Source organism: Hyperolius riggenbachi, chromosome 7 (assembly GCF_040937935.1).
Source record: "Hyperolius riggenbachi isolate aHypRig1 chromosome 7, aHypRig1.pri, whole genome shotgun sequence".
In the NCBI taxonomy this organism is placed as follows: Eukaryota; Metazoa; Chordata; class Amphibia; order Anura; family Hyperoliidae; genus Hyperolius; species Hyperolius riggenbachi.
The window spans coordinates 193195176-193221164 of NC_090652.1; the positions used below are offsets into that span (position 1 = coordinate 193195176).

The window sequence follows — 25989 nt, forward strand, 5'->3', positions numbered from 1 at the left end:
TAGTGATACATGTAGCAGGGCATCTGGGAATGGGCTCCTTAAGGTATCTGGCAGGGCAAAGAAAGGTGGAAAATTGAGACATGGAAACTTGGGTGGGACATGTATGGACATGGTGGTGCGTGCACAGATGATCATTGTCGTATGACGAAAACAGAAAGAACACACATAGATCACAGGCATGTAAATAAGAAATGCTTAATGGTTAAAATTAACTAACAGGATGTGTCAGGGCCTATCTCCACTACCCCGCAATTTGTGACCTGACCATAACCGCAAATCGCAAGGGACATAAACCCATGGAAACCGCGGCAGCACTCACCATTAGTGCGATCCGATTGCGATGCGATTTTAGTCAAAACGCGATCGCCATCCAGCCGCGTTTTGAATGCGACTGAGCTATACTAAACTGAGTACAGCAGCTCAATCGCATGGTGGAAATGCGATCGCAACCGCAAACAAATGGCAGAGCGCTGGTGTGATCAATCAGGAGGCTTGGACAGGCTGTTATGATAATAATAATAGTCAGAACATTTGTGTGGTCCTTTTCTCCTGTTGGACTCAAGGCGTTCAGGAGGCCACCCTGCAGTGTTGGGGGGGGGGGGGGGGGGGGGGGTCTTGCCTTGAATTCCTTACTGAATAGGTACTTGACCTAGCCGGGGTTTGAACCCTGGTCGACTGTGTCAGGGGCAGAGCTCTTGACCAGCACTCTATCCAGCCAGTACTCCACTCTCTTCACATTACACAGGGCTGTGAGTGTTTGGAGTGTTGCTATGGCAGCACTCAGTCCCTGCAAACCAATCAGTGCAACACTAGGCGGGACTCCCCCTGCTGACATCACTTCCTCCACTATGATACAGCTGCAGCATGGAGAGGAGGCTGTATAACTCCATGCTGTTTACCTGGCCCTGATGTTTAGAGGGTTAAACCTGGGGATGTTTTCTTCTGCCTGAAACATGGATGAGACAGAACTTGATGTGGGTGGATGCACACACAGGTGAGGCTGATACAGCCATTAGTGCTTGTATATAAGAGCAAAGAGTAGCAGGCGCTCCAGCTCCGTCTTGGGCTATATTGCTGTGGGATTTCTTGTGGTGGGGGGGGATACTTTTTATGATTTGTACACTGTGTTCTATTTCCTGACGAAGCTCTTGTTTTATAGAGTGAAACTAGTCCTAGTCGAATGACACTAGCACTGTAAATTGTATATATCACCCATTTCTACCCCAGCTCTATACCTTCTGTGAAGGCATTTGTTTCATGGCTACAATACTACTGTGTAGGAGCATACAGGTTTCTCTGTGATTGATGGCAGTCTCACACTTAGCCTCCATCACAGTTATGTTACCATACTCCTATTTTGCCATGTGCTTTTGCAATTACTTTTAACAGTACTTTGCCGTGGTGGGACTAGCTACACCCCAGTATCCTCTGACTGATTGCCAGCACTGGGGGGGATCAGCAAAGACCTCGCACCTCACAGCAACGTATTTTTATTTCTTTCGTGCATATATATGTGTATCAGTACTTTAGTGAGACTGACAGTTATGACACTTGTGTCAAGTCTCTCCCCATACTTGTATATATGTTTTTTGGAGACCTGTTGATCACTGGTTTACAAGACTACAATCCAGCTGATTGACCAGTGACTCCTCACGTCACTTATTTTGTACATATAGGTTAGGTCCTTTGTTGGGACATAGTTTGTGAGAATGCGGAACTGCAGGATGGTGAGAAAAAAATCTTTTTGTTTATGCAAATAGTGAGGGTGGGGCTATGCGTGCCTCAGATCTCACACAGCAAGAGCTACCCAGTGCTTTGGTGGAAAGTGTCTCACTTTGTAGTAAAGATGTAGGTGTGTTTGGGAAGCAGGAAGAGCTGCCACTTCAAAAAAGTGAGAAAAGTTGTAAACAGAAAAATGTTGCTATGACTGACAACCAGAGTGAGTCCATGGACACGGACAATAATGAGCTATGGAAGTCCTGTCCACCAATTAATGACTGTCCAATGCTCCCTATTGGAGAAGAAGCAGTCAACACTAGTAATGAAGTATCCTTCTCTCATGATGTAATGGGAGAGAGAAAAAAATTAAGCTGTCAGAAACTGCTCCCCCTGTTGGTAGAGAAAGTAAAAAAGATAACAATGTTCTTTCTTCTTCAGAAAAAAAACTGAGAAGTAAAAACATAATGGCTACAACAAGTCTGCAAAACCTGGTAGTGGTTTGTCAGATACTGAGAATATGGAAGAGGAAATTATATGTAGTCCTGATGGTGGGAGTGGGGAAGCTGGGAAAGTTGAAAACGGAAAAAATGATGGTACTTCAGGTGGCCAAGGGGTATCAACTAAAAATTGTCCTGAGAAGAGACTTCCAAAAAGAATTGATGTACTACATGAGATGTTTAGGAGAAATCCCTTCAGAGAACGCAGAGAGAGGGAAAAAGCTAGATGCAGGGAATATAATGAAGATGATTCAGAATCAGATAAAGAGTTTATTGAACCTCCCGAGGTAATTCCAGAAGAGGTTATAACAGAATTCTGCTCCTATGACATGATTTATAGGATTGAAAAAAATAAATTTGTCATTTTAGACAGACACTCAGACGAAGTAATGAGCTACACACTAGAGTGTGGGGGGAATTTCGAGAAGATTCATTCCATAGGAGCAGGAGACCCAGATTGCGGCTTACAGGCCGATTTCAGGGCAGGTAGCCAAAGGTTCATTGTCACAGGAGACAGGATCCTTTGGCATGACCAGTCTGGTAAACAGGTCTTTGGTGAATCCATAATAGGTCTGGGCAAACATGCCCCTGCTGCAATCAAAGAGGCATGTAAGGCGTATATTCCTGTACGGCTTCGTGTTCTGCAGGAAATAGAGAAAGCAGAAAATGCTAAGAAAGTTATTGCTGTAGAACCTGTTGCATCGGAGGTGCCGGAGTTGGAGAGTGTGGTTAGATGTGGAGATTTTCCCCCTCTGGGACCCTCTTCAAATCCTGCAGAACTTTCTCCTCCCAATGCTCAGAATCAAAGGGCACAACCCTTATCTTACGCTGGAGCTACACGGAGTATGCCCAGTGGAAGGAGGGTGCCGGCCCCCCTGGAGACACAGTTGGAAGTTGGCATGCCTGGGAGGAGGAATGTTGTCCGCCTCAAGTGGGAAGGCGAGGGGGTGGTACCCAACAAAAAAGCTTTTGTGGCACTCCTCCTGGGCATGAGAATTAGACCAGTCGATATCTTTGCAATTTTGGCTCCAGGGGACCCTCCTGCTTATTATGATCTAAGTTTCGTGTCACAACATGGGCTGGACTCCTTTATGGAGGAGCGTTTAAAAGACACAGTGAATTCCAAATGGCATGGGTTCACTGTGATCCCATTATCTAGGCAATCATTGCTCAAGAAAGCCCATGTTGTGACAATGAATGAAAGCATTCCTGTTCGTGATGTTGTGGCGTGGGTCCAGCACTTTTCTGACGTAATGGGCCCTCCACAGCGAGTCGTGGATGACCTGGGGATATGGTAGGGGGAACATGAGGTGGCCATCAAGTTACGTGTTAAAGACGGGGTGGTCACCCATATTCCCAGATCATCCTTGATCGGAAAAGACCGTGTCACTGTTTTCTACCCAGGTCAGCCCAGGACTTGCAATCGCTGTGGCAGAAGGGGCCATTTCGCCAGTAGCTGTCCCAACCCAAGGTGCAATCTGTGCCAGGAATTTTGACACTCTGCTAAAGATTGCAAGACCATTAAGTGCAATTTTTGTTTTGAAATGGGTCACCCATATACGGAGTGTCCAAACTCCTGGTGGCAGTTGCCCTTGGAGTTGAGAAAAGCTGTGCTGGCCTCGATGGAAGAGGAAGATTGTGAGTCTGCCCAAGCTATTCCTGATGTTTCTGGTCAGTCAAATTCTCATGTGCCCCCTCCTACGTCAGTCTTATCCCGCCCTTCTGTGTCCTCTTCCTCTGTCCCTCGGGCCGGCGCGGCCACAGCGAAGGCTGGACCCGCGAAGCAATATCACGTCAGGGATGCAGCAGGAGGTGCCATGGGCCCTCCTTCCACTGGGCAACAGCCCAAGCCTCAAAGAGGATCTAGGGGTAGGGGCCCTAAGCCACCTGCACCTTCCACCTCTTCTGAGGTAACCACAGACCCTTCTTCTTCCCGCCCCCACACCCGTTCCCATTCCCTTCCAAGATCCCTTCCCTCTTCCCAACCCAACCTCCAACCTGTCCCTTACCCCCTCCCACCTCTCATCAAGAAAGGCCTTCGACCTCCCTCTGAGGGATCCGTTGACTCCCGGGCAGAGGATTCTCGAGCCCGGGATGATGGGGACCACTTAGAGGGCAGGCTGAAATTTATGAAGAAAAAGGGAGGAAAAAAATCAGTTGACGAGCGGAGGTCTTTAACAAGGGCTGAAGTCAGCCGCAGGAGGTCTGACATCAGACTCTCTAACAGATTCGAAGCCTTGACCTCTGACCAAGGTGAAGGGGTAACCCTTTCTTCAGAGGAAGAGGCTATGGATATAAGTGGGCCACCTCCTGATCAAGGAGGTACTGTCTGCTGTGTATATGTTCTTGGTTTTGTTAATGTTGTGGTTTTATTTTTCTTTTCTGTTTTTGTCTAGGGAAGACAAAGGGAAGCCTCAATTACTCTAATGGCTGCTCCCCCACCACTCATGTTGGCAACGATCAACGTTGCCAGCATTAAAAATCCCCAGGCTCGGAAATTGGCTTTTTCGATTCTGACCAGCTTTGATGCTGATGTTTTTTTTCCTGCAGGAGACTAGACTCACCTCTGTAGCTGACATTTGGTCGGCTGAGAGGGACTGGAGGGCCGGTCCGAGCTTCTGGTCTCTTGCGGGAGAGCCTGGTAGTGGTGTGGCAGTTCTCTTTAGAACTGATATGGCAACATGCCGGCGAGTAATTGAGGTCGAGTTAGGGAGGTGTTTGGTTTTAGACGTCTGTGTGAGGGGGCAAGATCTCCGGCTCATCAACATCTATGCCCACCCCCAGTCTAGGGGGGAGAGGAAACGCCTCTTCACACAGATCAGACCTTTCCTTTTTTGTGCCTAACCAGTAATCCTTGGTGGTGATTTCAACACCGTCACTAGGGCTAGAGACAGGTCAAGTACCAGGGACCGGGTAGACATTGATAGTAGGTACTTAGTTAGACTGGTTAATGAGGCTGATCTGGTGGATGTACACATTCGACATTCACCAGATCTCACGGGTTTCACGTTTACTAGAGGTAGTCATAGGAGTAGATTAGATAGGTTTTTTTGTTTCCGAGGGTCTTACTACTTCAACCCCCAGGTTGTTGGCGGTGGAATTCTCGGATCACCTTATCCTATCGGTGTGCTTGAATACTTCAGATGCTCCTCCCAGGGGTAGGGGTATTTGGAGTATGAATTTGTCCCTGCTGCTGGAAGGAAGGGTAAGACAATCCTTTGAGGAATTTTTTCATGCACAAGTTTCCATCCTGGACTGCTTTAACAGTAGGTCTGAGTGGTGGGAAGTAGTCAAAAAGCGTGTGATTAAATTTTTCAAGGGTCTAGCGTTAAGTAGAAGTATTGATAAGAACATTGCTTACCAGCAACTAAGGGAGAGGTTAAACATTCTCGTTTCTGAGGGCGGAGATCCGGGGGAGATCTCTGAGGTCAAACTTCGCCTCAAGCAACAGCAGTACGACCGGCTGGCTTCTTTGGTTCTGGAGAGGGATCATGGGAAATACCACTCGCCTGACCCTTACCAGAGCTACAAACAAAGTTCAGCGCTTAAGACGGTCAATGGTCTCAGGGATAGATCGGGTTCTCTGGCAAAGTCCAGGTCAGAGATCTTATCTATCGCTAGAGAGTTTTACGCTGACCTGCTTGGTGAGAAGCCACTTGACCAGACGAGGATGGAGGACTTCTTGGCTTCCACACCTGGTTTGGGAAATGTAAATGTTTCTGCTGCAGATTTGATAGGAGAGATTACTGCAGAGGAAGTTGCGAAGGCCATTGGTGGTCTCGCACCAAAAAAGACCCCGGGTCCGGATGGGTTGACGGCCGAATTTTACAAGGCTTTCATATCCATCTTGACCCCTCAATTGGCTGGTGTTTTTAATGACTGCCTTGCCGAGGGCCAGTTACCGCCCTCCATGAGGCAATCTGCGGTTATCCTCTTGTCAAAAGGTTGTGATCCTGAGATGATTGAGAATTGGCGTCCCATCAGCCTTCTCAACATCGACAGGAAGATCCTGGCAAAAGTTTTATTCTGGCGTCTGTCCCAGGTAACGGATGTGCTTTCCTGCCATCAGCACTGTTCTGTTTCGGGTAGGAGCACACTCTCAGCACTATTAGCTGTCCGGGAAGTCCTGGAACGGTGCAGAGCTGAAGGTTGGGGAAAGTACTTGCTGACTTTGGACCAGTCAAAGGCTTTTGATCGAGTCAATCACAAATATCTGTGGCTTCTGCTTTGTGTTTATGGTTTGCCAGGGGGTTTTGTTAATTGGCTGCAGACATTATACAAAGGGGCTGAAAGTTTCATGCTCATTAATGGATGGGTCGGCCAGCCTTTTGAGGTGAGTTCTGGGGTCCGCCAGGGTTGCCCTCTGAGTTCTCTGCTATATGTGTTTGCCATTGACCCCTTCGTGAGGAGGCTAGATGGCAGCACGCTTGGTGGGGTTCCGGTAGGCGTCCCTGGTGTCTTGCCTCTGAAGGTGTTGGCGTATGCTGACGATGTTACTGTAGTGGTCTCAGGGGCAGAAGAGGCGTTGGTGGTTGCCGAAGAGATCACTCGGTACTCGTTGGCATCAGGTTCAAAGATCAATCCAGATAAATGTGAAACTTTCTGGATGGGAAAGGATGGAGAATCCTTTGAACTTCCTGGTTCCTTCCCTGTGCCTAAACCAGAAATAAAAATCCTTGGCATCAGATTCGGCCCAGGTGATTATGGCCTGCGAAATTGGGAGAGCAAACTTAATGATGTCAGCGCAAAAGTAGTACGTTGGAAGAGTTGGAGTTTAACTCTTAGAGAAAGGGTCGACTTGATCAAAATCTATCTGGTTCCAATCATGTTATACGTCAGCTACGTTGCAATTTTGCCAGCATCCCTGTATACCAGGATCAATGGCTTGTTCTTCCAGATGCTCTGGGGGAACAATCTGAACCATGTACGCAGGAACATTACTTTCAGAACTAGGCGGGAGGGTGGCCTAGGGATGGTCAACCCGATTGTCTTTTTCTCTCTGATTTTTATTAAGCACAATGTTGGTAACATGCTTGCAGAGAGCCCGCCTAGTTGGGTTAGTATTTTTCAAGCTTGGTGTGAGCCTTTCCTTGGGAGTTGGAAGAGCGGAGGCCCAGTGAAAAATTTGAGAGCACGTTATGGCTATCTTCCGGCCTACGTTATGCCTTGTATGAAGAAATTATTGCAGTGGGGATTGACTGTGGAAGATATCAGATCGGTCGAGAGGAAAGCCCTCTTGGCTCGGGTGATAGATTCTTACTATCATGACACACTGGCCTTGAGGGATTGCCCAGGCACAATTTTGGAGGAGGGGTTACGAGTGCTTAACTCGCTGCGAATTCCGAATAAATTGTGGGACATTGCCTGGCTTACTTTCCAGGGCAAGCTCTATGTTGGTGGGAACATGAAGTGCAGGAGTGTGATGGAACGTGTTTGTCCTCGACAAGGATGCGGTGTCGAGGAGAGCATGGACCATTTCCTGATGTCGTGTCCCTTCAATGTAGAGGTGTACAAACAGGTGGGTGGGGCCCTCAATATCCCATTTCTGGAGCATCTCAGTTATGCTGAGTGGGCATATAGAGCCTTCAACCAACGCCAGGGTTATGATTTGTGCACTTTATACATAGTCAGTTTAGTGGTTAGGCGCTGCACTTGGTTAGCACGGTGTGATTTAGCCATTAGAAAAACTTGCCTGTCCAGGTAGTGGTGAGCAACATACTCGGTGAGGTTGGGCAGATTAGGTACTTGGAGAGACGTAAACTGGGAAGAGGAGCTTGGGCTCTGGCGTGGCAGAACATCAAGCCTCCTTGACCTGGTGGAGTCTCTCTTGGTGATGGGTCTTTTCTGTCTTACTATTCCACCATAGATTTTGATTATTTTTATACTTATTTTTGAAGATAGGCCGCAAACACAAGGGAGTTATCCCTTTGTGTTCCTGTATATATGTGTTTGGTTGAGGTTTTTATTATTTTCCTTTTCATTTTTTTTCTTGCACCGTCCTGTAACTTTTTTTCTTAAGTTTTGTCTTGTTACTTTGTCTTCAGTCAGTCTTCAGCATTTAATTTTCAGGTCTATCCTTATGGACGTAAAAGCTCCATGGTTTACTGTATGAGTCATTTGAATGTAGTTTTATGTTGGTGGTTTTAGTTGTATGACTGTTGTAATGTAGGTGTTGTCAATTTTCATTTGGTGGTGGTCTGTGTTATCTGCGTTTTTAGGTCCTGTTAGCATGATTGTGTGTGTATGTGTACCTCCTTGACAGGTTTGCCCTATATCAGGTTATGTGTGCATCTGTATATATTGATATATTTGATATTTCTAAGAAAGGTACCCTTCTTTTTTGTTTATATTGAGGAGTTTATGTAACGCATTAATTGATGTGCATACTTTTATTATTTATGTGTATGCTAGTGTATTTTTTTGATTATTTCTTAATAAAATATCACAATCTAATCAAGCGCTGGGCAAACTAGCCAAAATGGGGTAAGCTTTATTGTGATATGCCCACTCCACATGTATGGTCATACATTTGTACTACATATCCCATAATGTTTGTGAAAATTTGTTCTGAAATGAAAACTGCACTTCGGTGCGGGACATATGTATTGCTTTATATGTTGGCCATGATAACTGATCTTGCAATATGAGATATATGATATCTGCATGTATTCTTATATGGTATCCTGATCTGTTCTGGGGATCTGGACATCTGAGCTTGTTCTGTGTCAGACATGATATCTGTTATTACATGGTGCATGGTTTATCGTATGTGCGTTGTGTTTTATTATAGAGTGTGTATATACTTTTTTTTTCGGGGGGGGGGGGGGCGCAAAAAGTTTTCTTGCCTGGAGTGACATCAATGCCAGAGGCACCCCTGGCTCCGAGCACAGACTGAACAGGACATCAAAAACTCCTTGCAGTCATTATTAAGTGACGGCCACCACACACATCGAGAAAACAGTTCCTGGGTTCTGGTTATGCCCGGGTATCCCATATTCTTATGACTGTGAAACAACTGTAAAACATTAAAACGTAGATGAAGTGGCACAAACATGAGATTATCAGGTTTCCCCTCTGGAAAATTTTGTTGATAAGGCTCCAGGGTGGTTGTCAGATCCTCCTGAGGTTCTGTAGCTGCCATCACTACATGCTCAGGTAGAATTTTTACAGGTGAGGAAGGCTGAACTGTCTCAGGATCAAAGCATCGGGACAAAGCGTCTGCTTTGATGTTTTTGTTACCCGGTTTATAAGTTATTATGAATTTGAATCTAGAGAAAAAGAGTGCCCACCGAGCCTGTCTTGGGTTGAGCCTCTTAGCCACTTCAATGTACTCTAAATCCTTATGGTCAGTATAAACCGTGATCAGCGCTGCGTAATATGTTGGTGCTTTATAAATACAATAAATAATAATAATCATCATGTGCTCAGCATCCTCCAACCAATGACGCCATTCCTCAAATGCTATTTTAATTGCCAAGAACACCCTGTTACCGATGTCATAGTTTTTCACTGTTGATGAAAATTTGCGAGAGAAAAAAAGCGCATGGGTGCAATCGTCCCAGAATCCCTGAATGCTGAGACAAAACAGCCCCCACTCCTATCTCAGAGGCATCTACCTCCACAATGAAAGGACAGGTTACATCCACATGTCTGAGGTTAGGGGCAGAACAGAATAGCGTTTTCAACTGAGAAAATGCTGCACAAGCTTCTTCAGACCATTTGTAAACATCTGCCCCTTTCTTTGTCAGGTTAGTGAGAGGGGAAACCACAGTGGAGAACCCTTTGATACATTTTCTATAGTAATTTGCAAATCCCAGGGATCTTTGGAGTGCCTTCAAGCCAGAGGGTTGAGGCCACTCCAACACAGCAGAGACTTTATTGGGGTCCATGGTCAGGCCAGTAGTGGAAATAATGTATCCCAAGAAAGGAACTTCAGAGACTTCAAACAAACACTTTTCAATCTTTGCGTATAAACAGTTTTGTCTTAGTTTATTCAACACAAACTTAACATGCTCTCTGTGTTCCTCAAGATTTTTAGAGAAAATCAAAATGTCGTCCAAATAAACGACTACAAACTTACCTAGTTCATCTCTAAAAATCTCATTCACCAACTCCTGGAACACGGCAGGGGCATTGCACAACCCGAAGGGCATAACCAAATATTCATAATGCCCGTGTAAGGCCCTTCAGAGTACCTGCTCACAAATCAGCTCCAATGCCCCAATCTAACACCACACGCTTCACCCTATGTGGCGCGTCCCCGCTTGAACAGGAGGTGAGGAAGTAACACCTACCTGACTTCGGTTACACCCAGGCCTTAAGTGTGCAAAGTATTGGAGCTGAATGCAGGGTGAGCAGATAAACCTCCAGGCCAAACAAGACACACAGAATATATCGAGTCCAGAACAGTCCACGGTCATACACGTAAGATCAGATATGCAAGGTACAGAGCAGTAGGCAATAAGCAGAGTCTAATAACAATCCGAGTCAGGGCAGGCGGCAGGCAATAACAGAGTCCAGTAACAATCCGAGTCTAGGCAGGCGGCAGGCAAGAGTGGTCGAGGTACAGGCAAAGGTCAAAATCCAGGAATCCAATGATACAGAAGTATAACAGCACCCAGGCAACTAGCAAAAGCTAACGCTATCACGGGCAATGACAGGAAGCACTCAGCAGGCTTATATTCTACATGCAACCAATCAGTGGCCGGCCACATGCACCCAACAGCCAATCACACACAGGCATTAATCAGCTGACAGTGAGGTCAGCTGAAACAGATGACCACAGCAAGCCAACTGACCCACCCAATACTGACCAGCAAACCTTTCTGACAGTATTAGTCATAGCACAGTGGTAAAACTCACCACCTCTGATGTGGGAGACCAGGGTTCAATCCCAGGCAGGGTCAGAATTATTATTTCATATTTAAATAAAACCCCTGCTAAGTGTCAGCTGACTACCTCAGTCGTCGCCTCAGAGCATACTGCGGCCGAGAGGAGCGGATCCTTACAGTACCCCTCCCCTGAGGAGTGGTCTCCGAACACTCCAACCTGGGTTTATCTGGAAATTTGCTATAAAATTCTTTAATTACCTCATCAGCGTGAACATCTTTGGCCGGAACCCAAGATCTCTCCTCTGGTCCATAACCCTTCCAGTCAATGAGAAACTGAAGGGATTTCCCGACAACACAAGAATCTAAAATTCTCTCGACCTCGTACTCCGGATTACCATCAATTTCTACAGGAGGAGGGGGACTGGACTGATCACTCTTTGCTGCAGACTTTAAAAGAGAAACATGAAAAGAATCCACACCCCGAACAGACGAAGGCATCCTAACCCTGTAAGTAACTTTATTGATTTGTTCAATCACTGGGTACGGACCAATAAATTTAGGACCTAACTTAGATGAAGGTTGTCTTAAAGGGATGTTTCGTGTGGACACCCATACCAAATCCCCTGGGGCAAAGACTGGTTCCGGAGTACGATGATGATCAGAAAATTCTTTTTGTCGTTTTGTAGCAACCTCAAGATTAGTTTTTACCTGTTGCCAGACAGATGTCATATGTAAAAACCAATTCTCCAAACTAGGAAGATCAGATGGAGGACCAGAGAGAGAACAGAACTTGGGATTCTGTCCAAAAACAACCTGAAAAGGAGACATTTTAGTAGAAGCATTAATTAAATTATTCATGGCAAATTCTGCGAAAGGTAAATACTCCGACCAATTTTCCTGCTGACTGGCTACAAAACATCGTAAAAACTGTTCCAACGATTGATTCGTTCTTTCTGTCTGACCGTTAGACTCAGGATGGAACCCAGAGGAAAATGACAGAGTAATTCCAATTCGATCACAAAATGCACGCCAAAATCGCGACACGAACTGGACGCCCCTGTCAGATACAATATTCTCAGGTATTCCATGTAATCTGAATATGTTCTCAATAAATAAAATTGCTAGCTCTTTGGCTGTAGGCAGCTTGGCAAGAGGTACAAAGTGACACATTTTGCTAAATCTGTCTACCACTACCCAAACTACGGTGTAACCTTGAGAAGGAGGCAACTCAACAATGAAGTCCATAGAGATTTGAGACCGAGGCTTAGACGGTATGGGTAATGGCAGAAGAGACCCTTGAGGAGATTTACGTACTGCTTTACTCCTGGCACACACAGGACAGGCTTTTACAAATTCCTGAGCATCCCTTCTTAAGGAAGGCCACCAAACATGTCTCTTTAAAAGATCAATAGTTTTAGTCTCCCCAGGATGACCCGCACTCTTGGAATCGTGAAATTGTTGGAGAACCTGCAACCTAAGGTTAAGCGGAACAAACAATTTATCAGACGGTTTTTCTGCAGGAGCTTCACTCTGGCAGGCCCTCAAACTCTCAGAAAGATCAAGAGACAGAGTGATATGTGCAGACACAATACAATGGGAAGGTATAATGGGTGTTTCAGACTTAGACAGCACGCATGACTTCTCAAAACAACGGGATAAGGCGTCTGCCTTGACATTTTTAGAACCCGGTTTGTACGTAATTCTGAAATTAAAACGTGAGAAAAATAATGACCAGCGTGCCTGACGAGGATTCAACCTCTTAGCATTTTCAATATATTCTAAGTTCTTATGGTCGGTGTAAATGGTGACTGGATGCATAGCCCCCTCTAACCAATGACGCCACTCCTCAAAAGCCAGTTTTACACCCAATAGTTCCCTGTTTCCAATATCGTAATTTTGCTCGGCAGCTGAAAACTTTTTAGAAAAAAAAGCACAAGGGTGAAGTAGTTCAGGAGTACCTGCAAATTGACACAAGACAGCTCCCACCCCCCGTTCAGAAGCATCCACTTCAAGGAAAAAAGGGCGCTGCACATCAGGATGCACCAGGATGGGGGCGGAGCAAAAGGCCTCCTTGAGAATTTTGAAGGCCTTAAGAGCAGAAGGTCCCCAATTAGAAGGATCCGCCCCCTTCTTAGTGAGATCAGTCAATGGAGCGACCTTGATGGAAAAACCCTTGATAAATTTCCTATAAAAGTTAGCAAATCCTAAAAATCTCTGTAAGGACTTCAAATCAGTAGGTTGTGGCCACTCCAGGACTGCTGACACTTTAGCTGGATCCATGGCCAAGCCAGAATCAGACATGACATAACCAAGGAAAGAAACTTCATTTTTCTCAAACTCACATTTTTCCAACTTAGCATATAAGGAATTCTCCCTTAATTTTTGAAGAACCTGTTTTACATGCCTACGATGTTCAGGTAATGAAGAAGAAAAAATTAATATGTCATCAAGATACACAACAATAAATCGACCCAAAAATTCACGGAAAATATCATTTACGAAATCCTGGAAAACGGCTGGGGCATTACATAAACCAAATGGCATTACCAAGTATTCATAATGCCCGTCTTTGGTGTTGAAGGCCGTCTTCCACTCATCACCTTGCCTAATCCTGATTAAATTGTAAGCTCCCCTAAGATCCAACTTGGTAAAAATGCGAGCCCCTGCCACCTGAGTAAACAAATCGTCAATAAGAGGTAAAGGATACCGATTTTTTACTGTAATTTTGTTGAGACCCCTGTAATCAATACAGGGTCTAAGACCACCATCCTTTTTTTCTACAAAAAAAAACCCGGCACCTGCTGGAGAGGTCGAAGGACGAATAAATCCCTTCTCCAAATTTTCTTTTATATAATCTTTCATAGCCTGATCCCCAGGACCCGAAAGATTATACAAATGACCACGTGGTGGCATGGTTCCTGGTAAAAGATCAATAGGGCAGTCATAAGACCTGTGGGGAGGTAGTTTGTCAGCAGCCTGTGGACAGAAAACATCAGCATATTCATGATACACATAAGGTAATTTATCATCAATAAGGACTGCATTCAATTGCACATTATTGAGACAATGATTAACACAATGGGATGACCATTTGACTAGTTGTCCTGTCTGCCAATCAATAATAGGATTATGAAGCTTCAACCAAGGGAACCCCAAAATGATTGGACTGGAGGGAATGTTTAGCACAAAAAATTTTAAACGTTCTGAATGAAGTGCCCCAATTTTTATCAAAATGTCTGGCGTGACAGAAATTGGTTGACCGTCCTGTAAAGGTGTATCATCAATGGCAGTCACATATAGTTTTTCAGGCGAGGCTGAAACAGGAATACCGAGCTCCTGGGCCAAAGACAAATCCATAAAGTTACCAGCAGCGCCACAATCAATAAATGCCTGCCCCTGATAATCTTTCTTATCTCCTTTGACACTAATGGGCAATAAGACACGTTCATATATGAGAGGAAATACCTGCTCGCCTAGATGGGTTTCCTCGACCCCACCTAAGCGCCAGGGCCGGATTACCGAGCAGGCAACAAAAGCAGTCGCTTGGAGCCCCATTCAGAGTCAAAGGGGCCCCATTAGCACAAAATCCAGCACTTGCCATCCTGTCAGCGGTGGTTGGATGGTATAATGGTTAAAGGGACTCTGAGCAGTGCAGTAACTATGGAAAGATGCATATCATTTTAAAGCTCTCTTTCTCCTCTTTCCAATGATATCTAAACGGCTGCTCTATGCCTTTTAGTTTTCGATATTTTCGCGATTGAAATCGCGACCACAGGACGACTTTTCTCCAAAGTCAGCGGTGGCTGGATGGTATAATGGTTAAAGGGACTCTGAGCAGTGCAGTAGCTATGGAAAGATTCATATCATTTTAAAGCTCTCTTTCTCCTCTTTCCAATGATATATAAACAGCTGCTCTATGCCTTTTAGTTTTCGATATTTTCGCGATTGAAATCACGGCCACAGGACGACTTTTCTCCAAAGTCAGCAGTGGCTGGATGGTATAATGGTTAAAGGGACTCTGAGCAGTGCAGTAACTATGGAAAGATTCATATCATTTTAAAGCCCTCTTTCTCCTCTTTCCAATGATATACAAACAGCTGCTCTATGCCTTTTAGTTTTCGATATTTTCGCGATCGAAATCGCGGCCACAGGACGACTTTTCTCCAAAGTCAGCGGTGGCTGGATGGTATAATGGTTAAAGGGACTCTGAGCAGTGCAGTAACTATGGAAAGATGCATATCATTTTAAAGCTCTTTTTCTCCTCTTTCCAATGATATACAATTGGCTGCTCTATGCCTTTTAGTTTTTGATATGTTCATGATCGAAATCACAGCCACAGGACGACTTTTCTCCAAAGTTGGCAGCTCGATTCAGCACAATGCAATGAAATATAAGGAACCCAGGGGGATATAATTACAAACATCATGCTGGTAGGTGTGAGGATGTAATGAATTAGTTGTGGGTATGCTTAAAGGCATATCCACAGGCACTGCTTGGAGTCCCTTTAAGGGCTCTGCCGCTGGCACAGGAGACCAGGGTTCGAATCTCAGCTCTGCCTGTTCAGTAAGCCAGCACCTATTCAGTAGGAGACCGTAGGCAAGTCTCTCTAACACTGCTACTGCCTATAGGGCGCATCCTAGTGGCTGCAGCTCTGGCGCTTTGAGTCCACCAGGAGAAAAGCGCGATATAAATGTTATTTGTCTTGTCTTGTCAAATGATGTCGTGCGCTGCTGATTGTCTTCAGAGCCAGGCTCTCCTCCTAGGTCCCCCTCCTGCTACTGTACGCTCTGCCAATGCCCACTCCACCCTCCCTTCCCACAGAGAACCACAGCTGCAGCAAGAATGATAGCAGCAGATGGCAAACGCTCACTCACCTATCCATGATCCAAGCAATAGAGAGCCCGTCATCTGAAACCCATCTGTCTCTTCTACAGTGCAGCCGCTCGCTCTGAACTTCCTGATTCTCAGATCAGACATGAAGTAGGAAGTAGTAATAGTAGTAGTAACAGAGCGGCAGGGCTCCGGATGACGGGACCTCTATTGCTTGGATTGCAATAGGTGAATGTGATTCATCTGGTGCTGTCATTCTCCCCCACTGCGGCTGCCTTCTCTGCTGGACTATCGTATTCACTGGGATGGAGGCTGCATGGTGGCTGTCTCGTTTGGGAGGAAATTGGTTGTTCGGTGGTGGGAGTGGTTATGTAATTCTGTCTGGGGAACGGCTTCCGGTTTGGCGGTGTCCAGAGCTTTCTGCTATTGCCAGGCTGGAGATGCAGGGGGAAAGTGCTGCTGCTGTGATATCTGGCGCCCTCTTCACAGGGGTGCCCCAGCCCCTGAGTGCAAATGTCCCAGCCATTCATCTCTCACTCTGCATTTTGCCGCTGCTATTCCCTGCATTGTGCACCCACAGAGGAAAGCGTGCTGTTGCCCATAGCAACCAGTAGCTCGGCTGCCCGGTGTGTGCGACAAATTGCTGTGCAGCTGCATCTTCTGATTCTATTACGACATGATGGGGGGCCCAAATCAGTTACTTTGCTTAGGGCCCCATTTAGCCTTAATCCGGCTCTGGCGGTGGTCAGCGCTGATAGATGCACTGAGAGGCAGGGCTATAGCCGTTAGCCCTGCCTCACCAGTAAGTGATCCCGGGGCAGAACGGAGGGGATTTGGGAGGTAAGCGACCCCTGTTCAGTGGTGGGATAGCGGCGGTTAAGCAAGGGCACACATGCCCCTGCTATATATAAGACAAAAAGTGAGATTTTTTTTCTTGCTTCAGACTCTGTTTAATGTTCACTTTAAATGAAGTAGAGTCTTTTCTAATCATTTTTTAAAATACTAATAAAAATATTTGTATTTAGACTAAAAAGTTAATCCTTTGTATCCATTTTATGACATACTGTATATGTTTCACAATATATTATGTATTATTTTCAATTACAGCTGGAAATTACAGCAGGGCCTTCTCACCATAGCCAGCGGCGAGTGAGACGGACATCAGGCCGATATGGTAAAAATCTTAAACTTTATAATTAATATCCCATATTAGGTTAACTGAAGTCAGGTCCTGTTTCCATTACGTGCAATGCGGCTACATAGCCGCATACCACCGCGGCTGTCCGGAAACCAATGCACGGTAATGGAACAGTTTCCCTTGCATGTGGGTTTTTTGCCGAGCGGCGCAGTGATCCAAGAATGTGCAGCATGCTACAGATTCTCGCACAACTGCATCCACCTGTACACGTGTCCCCTCTCCTCTATCAGGAGATGCAGAAGTGATGCGAAGGCAAGCAGAAGTGATTTCATAAGACGAGGTAGTTGCATCAGCATCACTACGATAGTGGCAATGGGCACTAAATGTTATTGTGTAAGCTGGGCATTATAGGTTCTTTTTTATTCCCCAAAGAAACCAAACCAAATACATAATATCAATCACATGATTAACTACATTTATTAGTGTAATGGTGGCATTGTTTCATATAAAAAGTATAGTCATTGTATACCAACTGGTTACCCTATTTTCCCCATTTTTTTCTACAGTTTCTCTAGCCACTCACCTGAAGGTGACATCAGAGCTCAGGAGGCTCAGGAGAAAGGTCCGGGCGATCCCCATCCTCCAGAAGCAGGTCCTGGAGCTGCGGGAAAGGTCCGCTCGGCACGAGGAACTAATTGCACGGCTGATGGGCGTCGGGGGGAGACCTGACGCCTAATTTTTATTTACATTTTTTTTTGTTTTATTGTAAATAGTTTTGTTTGTTTTTTTTATAAGAATTGAACTTCATCCCAATCAGTAGCTGATACCCCCTTTTACATGATAAATCTATTCCAAAACAGAACATCAGGGGGCGCTGTATGGCTGATATTGTGGTGATACCCCTCCCACAAGAAACCCCTCCCACAAGAATTTTTTTTTTGGGCAGTTTAATGTCTGTGAACCTGGCTGCATTGTGGGAAATAGCAATTTTCAGCTGTTTCCAACCGCAAAAAAAAAAACATGCAGCAGCTACATCACCTGCCAACAGTTAAATGTTCACTGGAGATGCTATGTTAGCAATATGGCATCAGCTGTAACAAATAAATGTTTTTTTTGTGTAAAGGTTACTATACTCTTGTGTATCTTTTATAGCAGAATAGGACGATCTCACTTCTCACTATACATTTAACTAAAGGATTATTAGGAGCACCATAGTAATACAGTGTTTGACCCCCTTTCGCCTTCAGAAGTGATTTCATTCTACGTGGCATTGATTCAACAAGGTGCTGAAAGCATTCTTTAGAAATGTCGGCACATATTGATAGGAAAGCATCTTGCAGTGGATGGAGATTTGTGGGATGCACATCCAGGGCACAAAGCTCCCGGTTCCATCACATCCCAAAGATGCTCTATTGGGTTGAGATCTGGTGATTGTGGGGGCCATTTTAGTACAATAAACTCATTGTCATGTTCAATAAACCAATTTCAAATGACTGAGGCCTTGTTCACAGTGATCAGTTGCATTGCAGAATAATTCTGCATGTCAACTCACTGCGCATACAGTTCTATGGGCCTGTGCACAGTAATGGATCGCGTAATTCTAACTTGCTGCATGCTGACTTTGTATTTAAGTCTATGTCTAGTCTCCATTGCAGTTCACAGTCATTATAAGGCATGAGTACAGCAACTGACTACTGTGAACCTAGGCTCAAGCTTTGTGACATGTTGCATTATCCTGCTCGAAGTAGCCATCAGAGGATGGCTACATGGTGGTCATGAAGGGATGAACATGGTCAGAAACAATGCTCATGTAGCCTGTGGCATATGCCCATTTGGCACTAATGTGCCTAAACTGTGCCAAGAGAACATCCCCAACACCATTACGCCACCAACAACAGTGTGCATAGTGTTAACAAGGCATGATGGATCCATGTTCTCATTGTGTTTACGCCACATTCTGACTCTGTGGAGGCTCATCACACCTGGTAACACTTTTCAAGTCTTCAACTCTCCAATTTTGGTGAGCGCGTGCAAATATCATCCTCTTTTTGTTATTTGAAGTGGAGATGAGGCAGTGATACATATATCGCGCAAACTAACAGTGGGGGGGGGGGGGGAGCATCGACTCGGTCCGAGTGACCATCACCACCATAATGCAGGAGAAGCAGGCAGTGTACAAAAAAAAAATTCCAGAGGCAGATAGGAACATCGCCTTGGACACAGCGACCATGCTTAAAGGACAACTGTAGTGAGGTATATGGAGGCTGATAAATGTATTTCTTTAAAACAAAACCTGTTGCCTGGCAGCCCTGCTGGTCTATTTGGCTGCAGTAGTATCAGAATCAAAACTGAATCAAGCATGCAGCTAATCTTGTAAAAAAATCTGACACGAATATCAGAAACCCCTGATCTGCTGCATGCTTTTTCAGGGTCTATGGCTAAAAGTATTAGAGGCAGAGGATCAACAGGGCTGCCAGGCAACTGGTATTGCTTAAAAGGAAATAAATATGGCAGCCTCCATATACCTCTCACTACCGTTGTCCTTTAACCCTCTGGGGATAACACAATATAATTTTTTGATAATTTCAAGGTTTCAAATATATATTACTGTGTAATGTGCAAAGGCTTATAGGTTGAAGGACAAGGAAAACCACAGAATCCGGGGATAAATTGTCAGGAAAGGTCACAAACATGGCCAGGGGCATACACCGTACATCAGGTAATTTAGGTACAAAATCGTAAGACTGGGCCAAACCAATAAGAATTCAGGGTCATACACAGGTGAGGTATTGCAGTACACAAGGGGTCAATCACAGGATAGGTAAAGGAAATTCTGAGATCAATACATGCAGCCTCAAAGGTAGTAAAATTACAGGCAAGGTTCAGCAACAAGAAAAGATAATGAGACCACACCCAGCAGCACAGCACCAGCTACATACTATAACAGGCACTGAATCACTGAATGACCATGTTTAAATACAATATTACAAAAACCATGGCTGGCCACACATCATCTCAACCAAGAAGCAGCAGTTTTTTGGATAACATTCTTTAAAACACAGCACCCTGATGGTGGTGAAATCGATGTGAAGAAATATCGGAGTACAAAATGTACAGCGTGGGCGGCTCTAGGGTCGTGAAGGTTGACCTGGGCAGAGAAATATTTGTTGTCCCCTTCAGCCGTCTACGGCGATATGGTATGTTATACATGATACATGACTACATACGTTACAGACATTGTATAGACACATTTTTCTCCTGACATAATTGGAAAATTTTGCTGTATTTTGATACTGCATTTTGCCAGCTTTCGCCGTTTCCACCAGGCACCACGTGGAGGTAGCAGCTATGCCCAGTTTTTTTTTGTTTTTTTTTTAATACGTTTTTTTTTTTTTAATACGGTTTTTTTTTTTTAATAACTTTATTTTTTTGATTCTATGTGCTTAATAAACAACTTAAAACCGGATATATGGTGAAAAAAAACCAGTCAGAAACAACAGTGGGATGCAGCGGCACAGCCTACACCATCACCCTCATTCTAATGACATTTCTGGACTCATTTAACAAACTAATTATCTTAGCAAAAAAGGGGAGCAGCGGCTCAGCCTAGACATAGACCATCACCCTCATTCCCAGGACATTTCTGTCAAAAGTGTGAAAAAAAAATTAATCTTAGCAATGAGAGGGGAGTAGCAACAAAACACTACTATGAAAGACAGCAGCAGGTTTTTGTATAAAATTGTATTCAGCAGAGCACCCTGATGGTGGTAACACTGAGATGAATGACAGCAACAGGCCATAGTTATGGTTTATGTGGTGGTGGTGGTGGGGGGGCAGTGAATCCTGATGGTGGGAACACCGCTGTGACGAACCAACGCTGCTTTTTGGTATATGTATATGGTGATGACAACACCATTATTAAGATCAACAGTTTTTTGGCAAAACATTTTTTCCCACGAGCTTCCTAATGGTGGGAACACTGCTAAGAATAAAAACAGAACTAGCGATGGAGAGGGAACTTAATGTGCACCCATTCTGTCCCTTGATATGACAGGAGGACCCAAGTAGTCACTGGCAATCCAGGACTGGTTCATTTTTAGAAATGTTAGTCTGTTCACCGAATCCGTGGACAAACGGGATCGCTTATTCGTGACCACACCGCCTGCCGCACTGAATGTCCGCTCTGATATGACACTGGAAGGTGGGCATGAAAGGAGTTCAAGGGCATACTGAGCCAGCTCACGAGAGGTATCAAGTCTGGCGGCCCAATACTCCATGGGGTCCTCTGTGCGCATGCTGTCTGATGCACTGAGTGACCCCATATAGTCAGCAACCATACGATGAAGCCGCTGCTCCTGACTTCCTGGTACTGCTGCTGCTGCAGCAGGCTGATCTGAACCATAAAATTGCCTCATGGCACCAAACAGGTCTCCTGGTCTACTGGCTCTGCTTGGCACAGACACCTGCTGCATAGGATGAGTGAGGATAGCTGGGCTTTGAGGCATTGGAAAAGCCGCTAACAGACGCTGGACGAGGGCCTGCTGTAGCTCACCCATCCTCTCCTCCTGCCGGCTGGAAGGAATGAATTGAACAAGCTTACCCTTGCAGCGCGGGTCTAAGAGGGTGGCCAACCAATACTCTTCCCTCTCCTTAATATTGCGTATCCGGGGGTCCCTTTGGAAGCATCTTATCATGTGACCAGCCATTGGGAAGACCAGAGCCTGCTCCTCCACATCCTCCTCCCCACGTGTACTTAAAACTGTAAAATCCTCCTGATGTTCATCTTGCATTACAGTTTCACCCCAACCATGAACCAGAGATGACGCACTACTCTGCTCTCCCTCCTCATCATGCTCAGGCACCTCCAGGAAATCCTCCACAACATCTACATCCTCATCCTCCACCTGTGGCTGAGACTGGCTGCTTTGGAGTGAGTGTTGTTGCTCCATCGCAGCAAGGGCATCCTCTCCAGCTGTCAACAGGCTAGTGAGTGACTCATCCAGAATGAACACAAGAGGGAGCACATTACTAATACTGACTTGCTCACTGCTCACTATCAGAGTAGCCTGATGGAATGGAGCCAAAACATAGCAGAACTGATGGATCATATGCCACTCTTCCCTAGTGATGTATCTGAGTGTTGCACTTGCACCTGATCTCTGGGTGCTTTGCTCCAGGATATACTCAGTTACTACTTTTTTCTGCTCCCATAACCTCTCCAGCATGTGGAGGGTGGAGTTCCACCTTGTTGGACTATCTACCATGAGCCTGTGGGGGGGCAGGCCATGGCGCCGCTGCAATTGAGTGAACAATGTGTTGGCAACTGAGGAATTTTTGAAATGAAGAGCGATACTCCTTGCAGTCTTTACCAAATCACTCAGGCCTGGGTAGGATTGCAAAAATCGCTGAACCACTAGGTTAAGTACATGTGCAAAACAAGGCACATGAGTGATATTGCCATTTCTAAGGGCAGCCTGCAGGTTTGCAGCATTGTCACAAACGACGTGACCAATCTGCAGTCTTCGTGGGGTTAGCCACTTCTGCACCTGTTGCTGTAGCATGGAAAGGATGTTGACTGCAGTAAGTCTGTGTTCCCCAACACTCACAAGCTGGAGCACCGCCTGACAGCGTCGGTGAGCCACATTGGTGTAACAGCGTGCTCGCTTAGCGGGGGTGGGGGTTACAGTACCAGTAGAAACATTGGCACAGGGAAATGCACAACTGTTCCCCTTGACACCACGAGGTGGTGAAACCAGATCACTGACAGGCCCAGGACCGGAACCCTCCTCCTGATTATGGAGGGTGACCCAATGCGCAGTGAATGAGAGGTAATGTCCCTGCCCGTGGCTGCTGCTCCATCCATCCATGGTAAAATGTACCCTGTCACCTATTGAATGATCAAGTGACAGGGTAACATTCTCCAGCGTGTGTTGATACAGAGCAGGGACCCCGGTCTTAGAAAAATAATGGCGACTTGGGATCCGCCATTCTGGTATTCCATACTCAAGTAATTGGCGAATAGCGGACCCCTCCTCCACAATAGAGTAGGGCAGCAGCTGCTGGGCCATAGCCTGTGCCAATAGGCCATTTAGCCTACGGATTCTACGATTGGATGGAAGTGGTGGCCTTGTCGGTCGCATTACCTCGCTGATCAAGGGCTGGGTGCTGCGAGATGATGAGGATCGTGCAATGGAGGAGGAGGAGGTCTGGCCTCTGTTACCTGACTGTGTTGCAGAGGGAAACCTAGTTGGAAGAGGCGGGACAATGTCAGACGCTGGAGAAGAAAGGGAAGGCGTCGGCGAATGGGACTGTACAGTATTACTCTCTTTGCTTTTTCTGCCCTCTAGAACTTCTTGGATAAGGTTATACTGCCTCTTGTGGTAGTTTTTTAGGTGGGAGTGTTGTGCACCTGTTCCCACTTTGACAATTTTTTCCCTCTGCGCATCCTGACACCGCACCCTGGAATAGTACAAATGACAATCAGAGGATCAACGTTTGAGACGGTAAAATATTTCCAAGTTGGTGATTTCTTCTGTGAAGGTTTGTTTAATGAGGTTACAGTCCCAGGCCCTCCAGTATGGGAGAGGGTGCCTTCAGATGAAGGCTCTGTCTGCAGCTGCTGCCTACTGTTTGCTGCACCTACACTACCAGAGGAGACCGTGTGGGCACTAGGCTGAGACGCCATAATACGCCGATGCACTCTCTTCCTCCTCTGCCGATTGGATTCATCAGAACTGGCATCACAGTCAGGGTTATAATTTTCATCCAAGACCTCATCATCACTGTCTCCCTCTTCAGAACCCACCCCCTCATCATGAACACCAAAGGCAGGAACTTGTTGCGGGGAGACTTCCACCGGGTTTAAATTTTGCTCCCTTGACAGCTGCAATGGATTATTGGGTTTGCACGCTATGCTCTCATTATCACCTGCTACGACTGCATGCGTGATGTCAAGGTTAGCATTCTCCTCAACATCAACCTCCAGTAAACTCTGGCCATCAGGCAGATTTATGTCTGCCTGCTGAAGAGCTTCATCCACAAGGTTGGAAATATGGTCATCAAATAACAGTGCAGACTCCTCAGGTACAGGAGTTTTGGGGCCAGCTTTTTGAGCAGGCATGGGTGTGCTACTCATGGTACTGCAGCTGCTAGGTAAATCGTCATTAGGGGACTGGCTACTAGTGTCCCTTGTCACCCAGGCCACAATTTCATCAGCCTGTCTTTCATCAATGCGCTGTGGTGCCTTTGAAGATAAAAAGGACCGCATTAGGTTTAAGCCTCTTTTTGGTGGTTCACCACAACTGCCTGATGCTGAGTGGCCAGCACCTGCTGCAGCTGAGCCGACTCTACCTGCTGATGATGTAACCCTGCCTGCTGTGGACTGTCCCCTGGCTCGTGCAGATTGTACCTTGCCTGTATCAGACCCTCCCCTGCCTGTCACTGATTGTCCCACATTTGATGTGGAGTGTCCCCTGCCTGAGGCTGGCTGATCCCTGCCTGACAAATCACCGAACAGAAATCTTCTAGCAGTACTTCCAGTGCTTATGCCACGATCACCACGTCTTACAGACATGTTACTAAAGTTTTGGGGAGTAGTAACACAGATAGAACTTTATTGTAGGGGATGGGCAACAGTACAATAGAAATTGTTGGAAAAAAATAAAACTAGTAAAATTAAATTAAATAAAACAATTTAAAAAGTACAAAACACGAAAATTAGAAAAAAAAAAAAGGAAAATAAATCCAAATAACTTCCACTGACTCAGTGGAAAAAACAGAACTTACATACAGGGGTTATGTCGTGTCTGCCTGTTACTGACACTTAAAACAAGTACTATCACTGGCTGTTGATGAACACAGACAGAGCCTACCACTGGGTCTGTCTGAAATAGCTGATAAACACTGAAACAAAAAAATCCCAGTCTGAATAATGCCCTAAAATAGTTAAATAAACAAATAAACTTCCTCACAGTCTATAGCAATGACTAAAATAAAGCAAACTGCAAGAAAAGGCAAAGAAATGGTGTATATGAGTTCTGCAATGTGCTCTCTCTCACTCCTTCTCCTAAAGAAACAACAACCCACAAAGTGAAACTAACATGTCTGCCAGATTATATGCTAGGAGGGTGGGTCAAAGTACAATTGGTTGTTTAGGATGTATCTCAAAAGAAGCCTGTAATATGATTGGACAATCTCCAATACCTAGACACTTTCCTGTGTATAGTAATTACTATTGTAAACGAAATTACTTTCATTTTCAAAATTACAACGTATTTCTATTTATAGCTAACAAGTAATTACGAAATTCGCGAAATTACGAAGAAATGCAAAATTACGCTATGGATAAAGCAAAATTACGGTATGGTTTAACGCGAAATTAAGTTATGGTTTAACGCGAAATTACGGTATGGTTTAACGCGAAATTATGTTATGGTTTAACGTGAAATTACGTCATGGTTTAACGTGAAATTACGTTATGAACGAAATGCGAAATTACGCGTTGAAAATTACGCTTACGATATTTTCAATTACGATTTTAATGGCAATTACGCTACCATAATTTCGCATCGTAATCGCAAATTTCGCATGCGTAATTATAGTAACGCGAAATTTCGAAAATGTCAGCTCAACTCTACACATGGAATGATCTTACACCTCGCATGCTGGTAGGGAGATCAACAGCATAAGTGACATTATTAATTTTTCTGGTCACTGGAAAAAGACCTATGAATCTAGGGCCCAGTTTGTGTGACAGTTGTTTCAGAGCCAAATGTCGTGTGGACACCCAGACCAAAACCCCCTGGAGAGAATTCCCACTCTATGGATCGTCTCTTGTCAACCTGTTTCTTTTGGTTCTGAAAAGCCGTCCCCAAATTTCTCTTAACCATCCCCCAAATTTGTTTCAAGGCCCTCTGCCAATCCTCCAAGGCTGGAAATGGAGTAGACGCCACTGGCAATGGGGCACACTTGGGTG

At 45.3% G+C, this 25989-nt stretch overlaps 1 long non-coding RNA gene across 1 annotated transcript; it reads left to right on the forward strand.

Moving 5' to 3' along the window:
* Window positions 1-867: 867 nt before the first annotated feature.
* Window positions 868-18074, forward strand: LOC137525739 (uncharacterized). The gene is made up of 3 exons (XR_011022987.1): window positions 868-994; window positions 16985-17051; window positions 17582-18074. It is a non-coding gene; the product is annotated as an uncharacterized lncRNA (long non-coding RNA).
* The last annotated feature ends 7915 nt before the right edge of the window (window positions 18075-25989 follow it).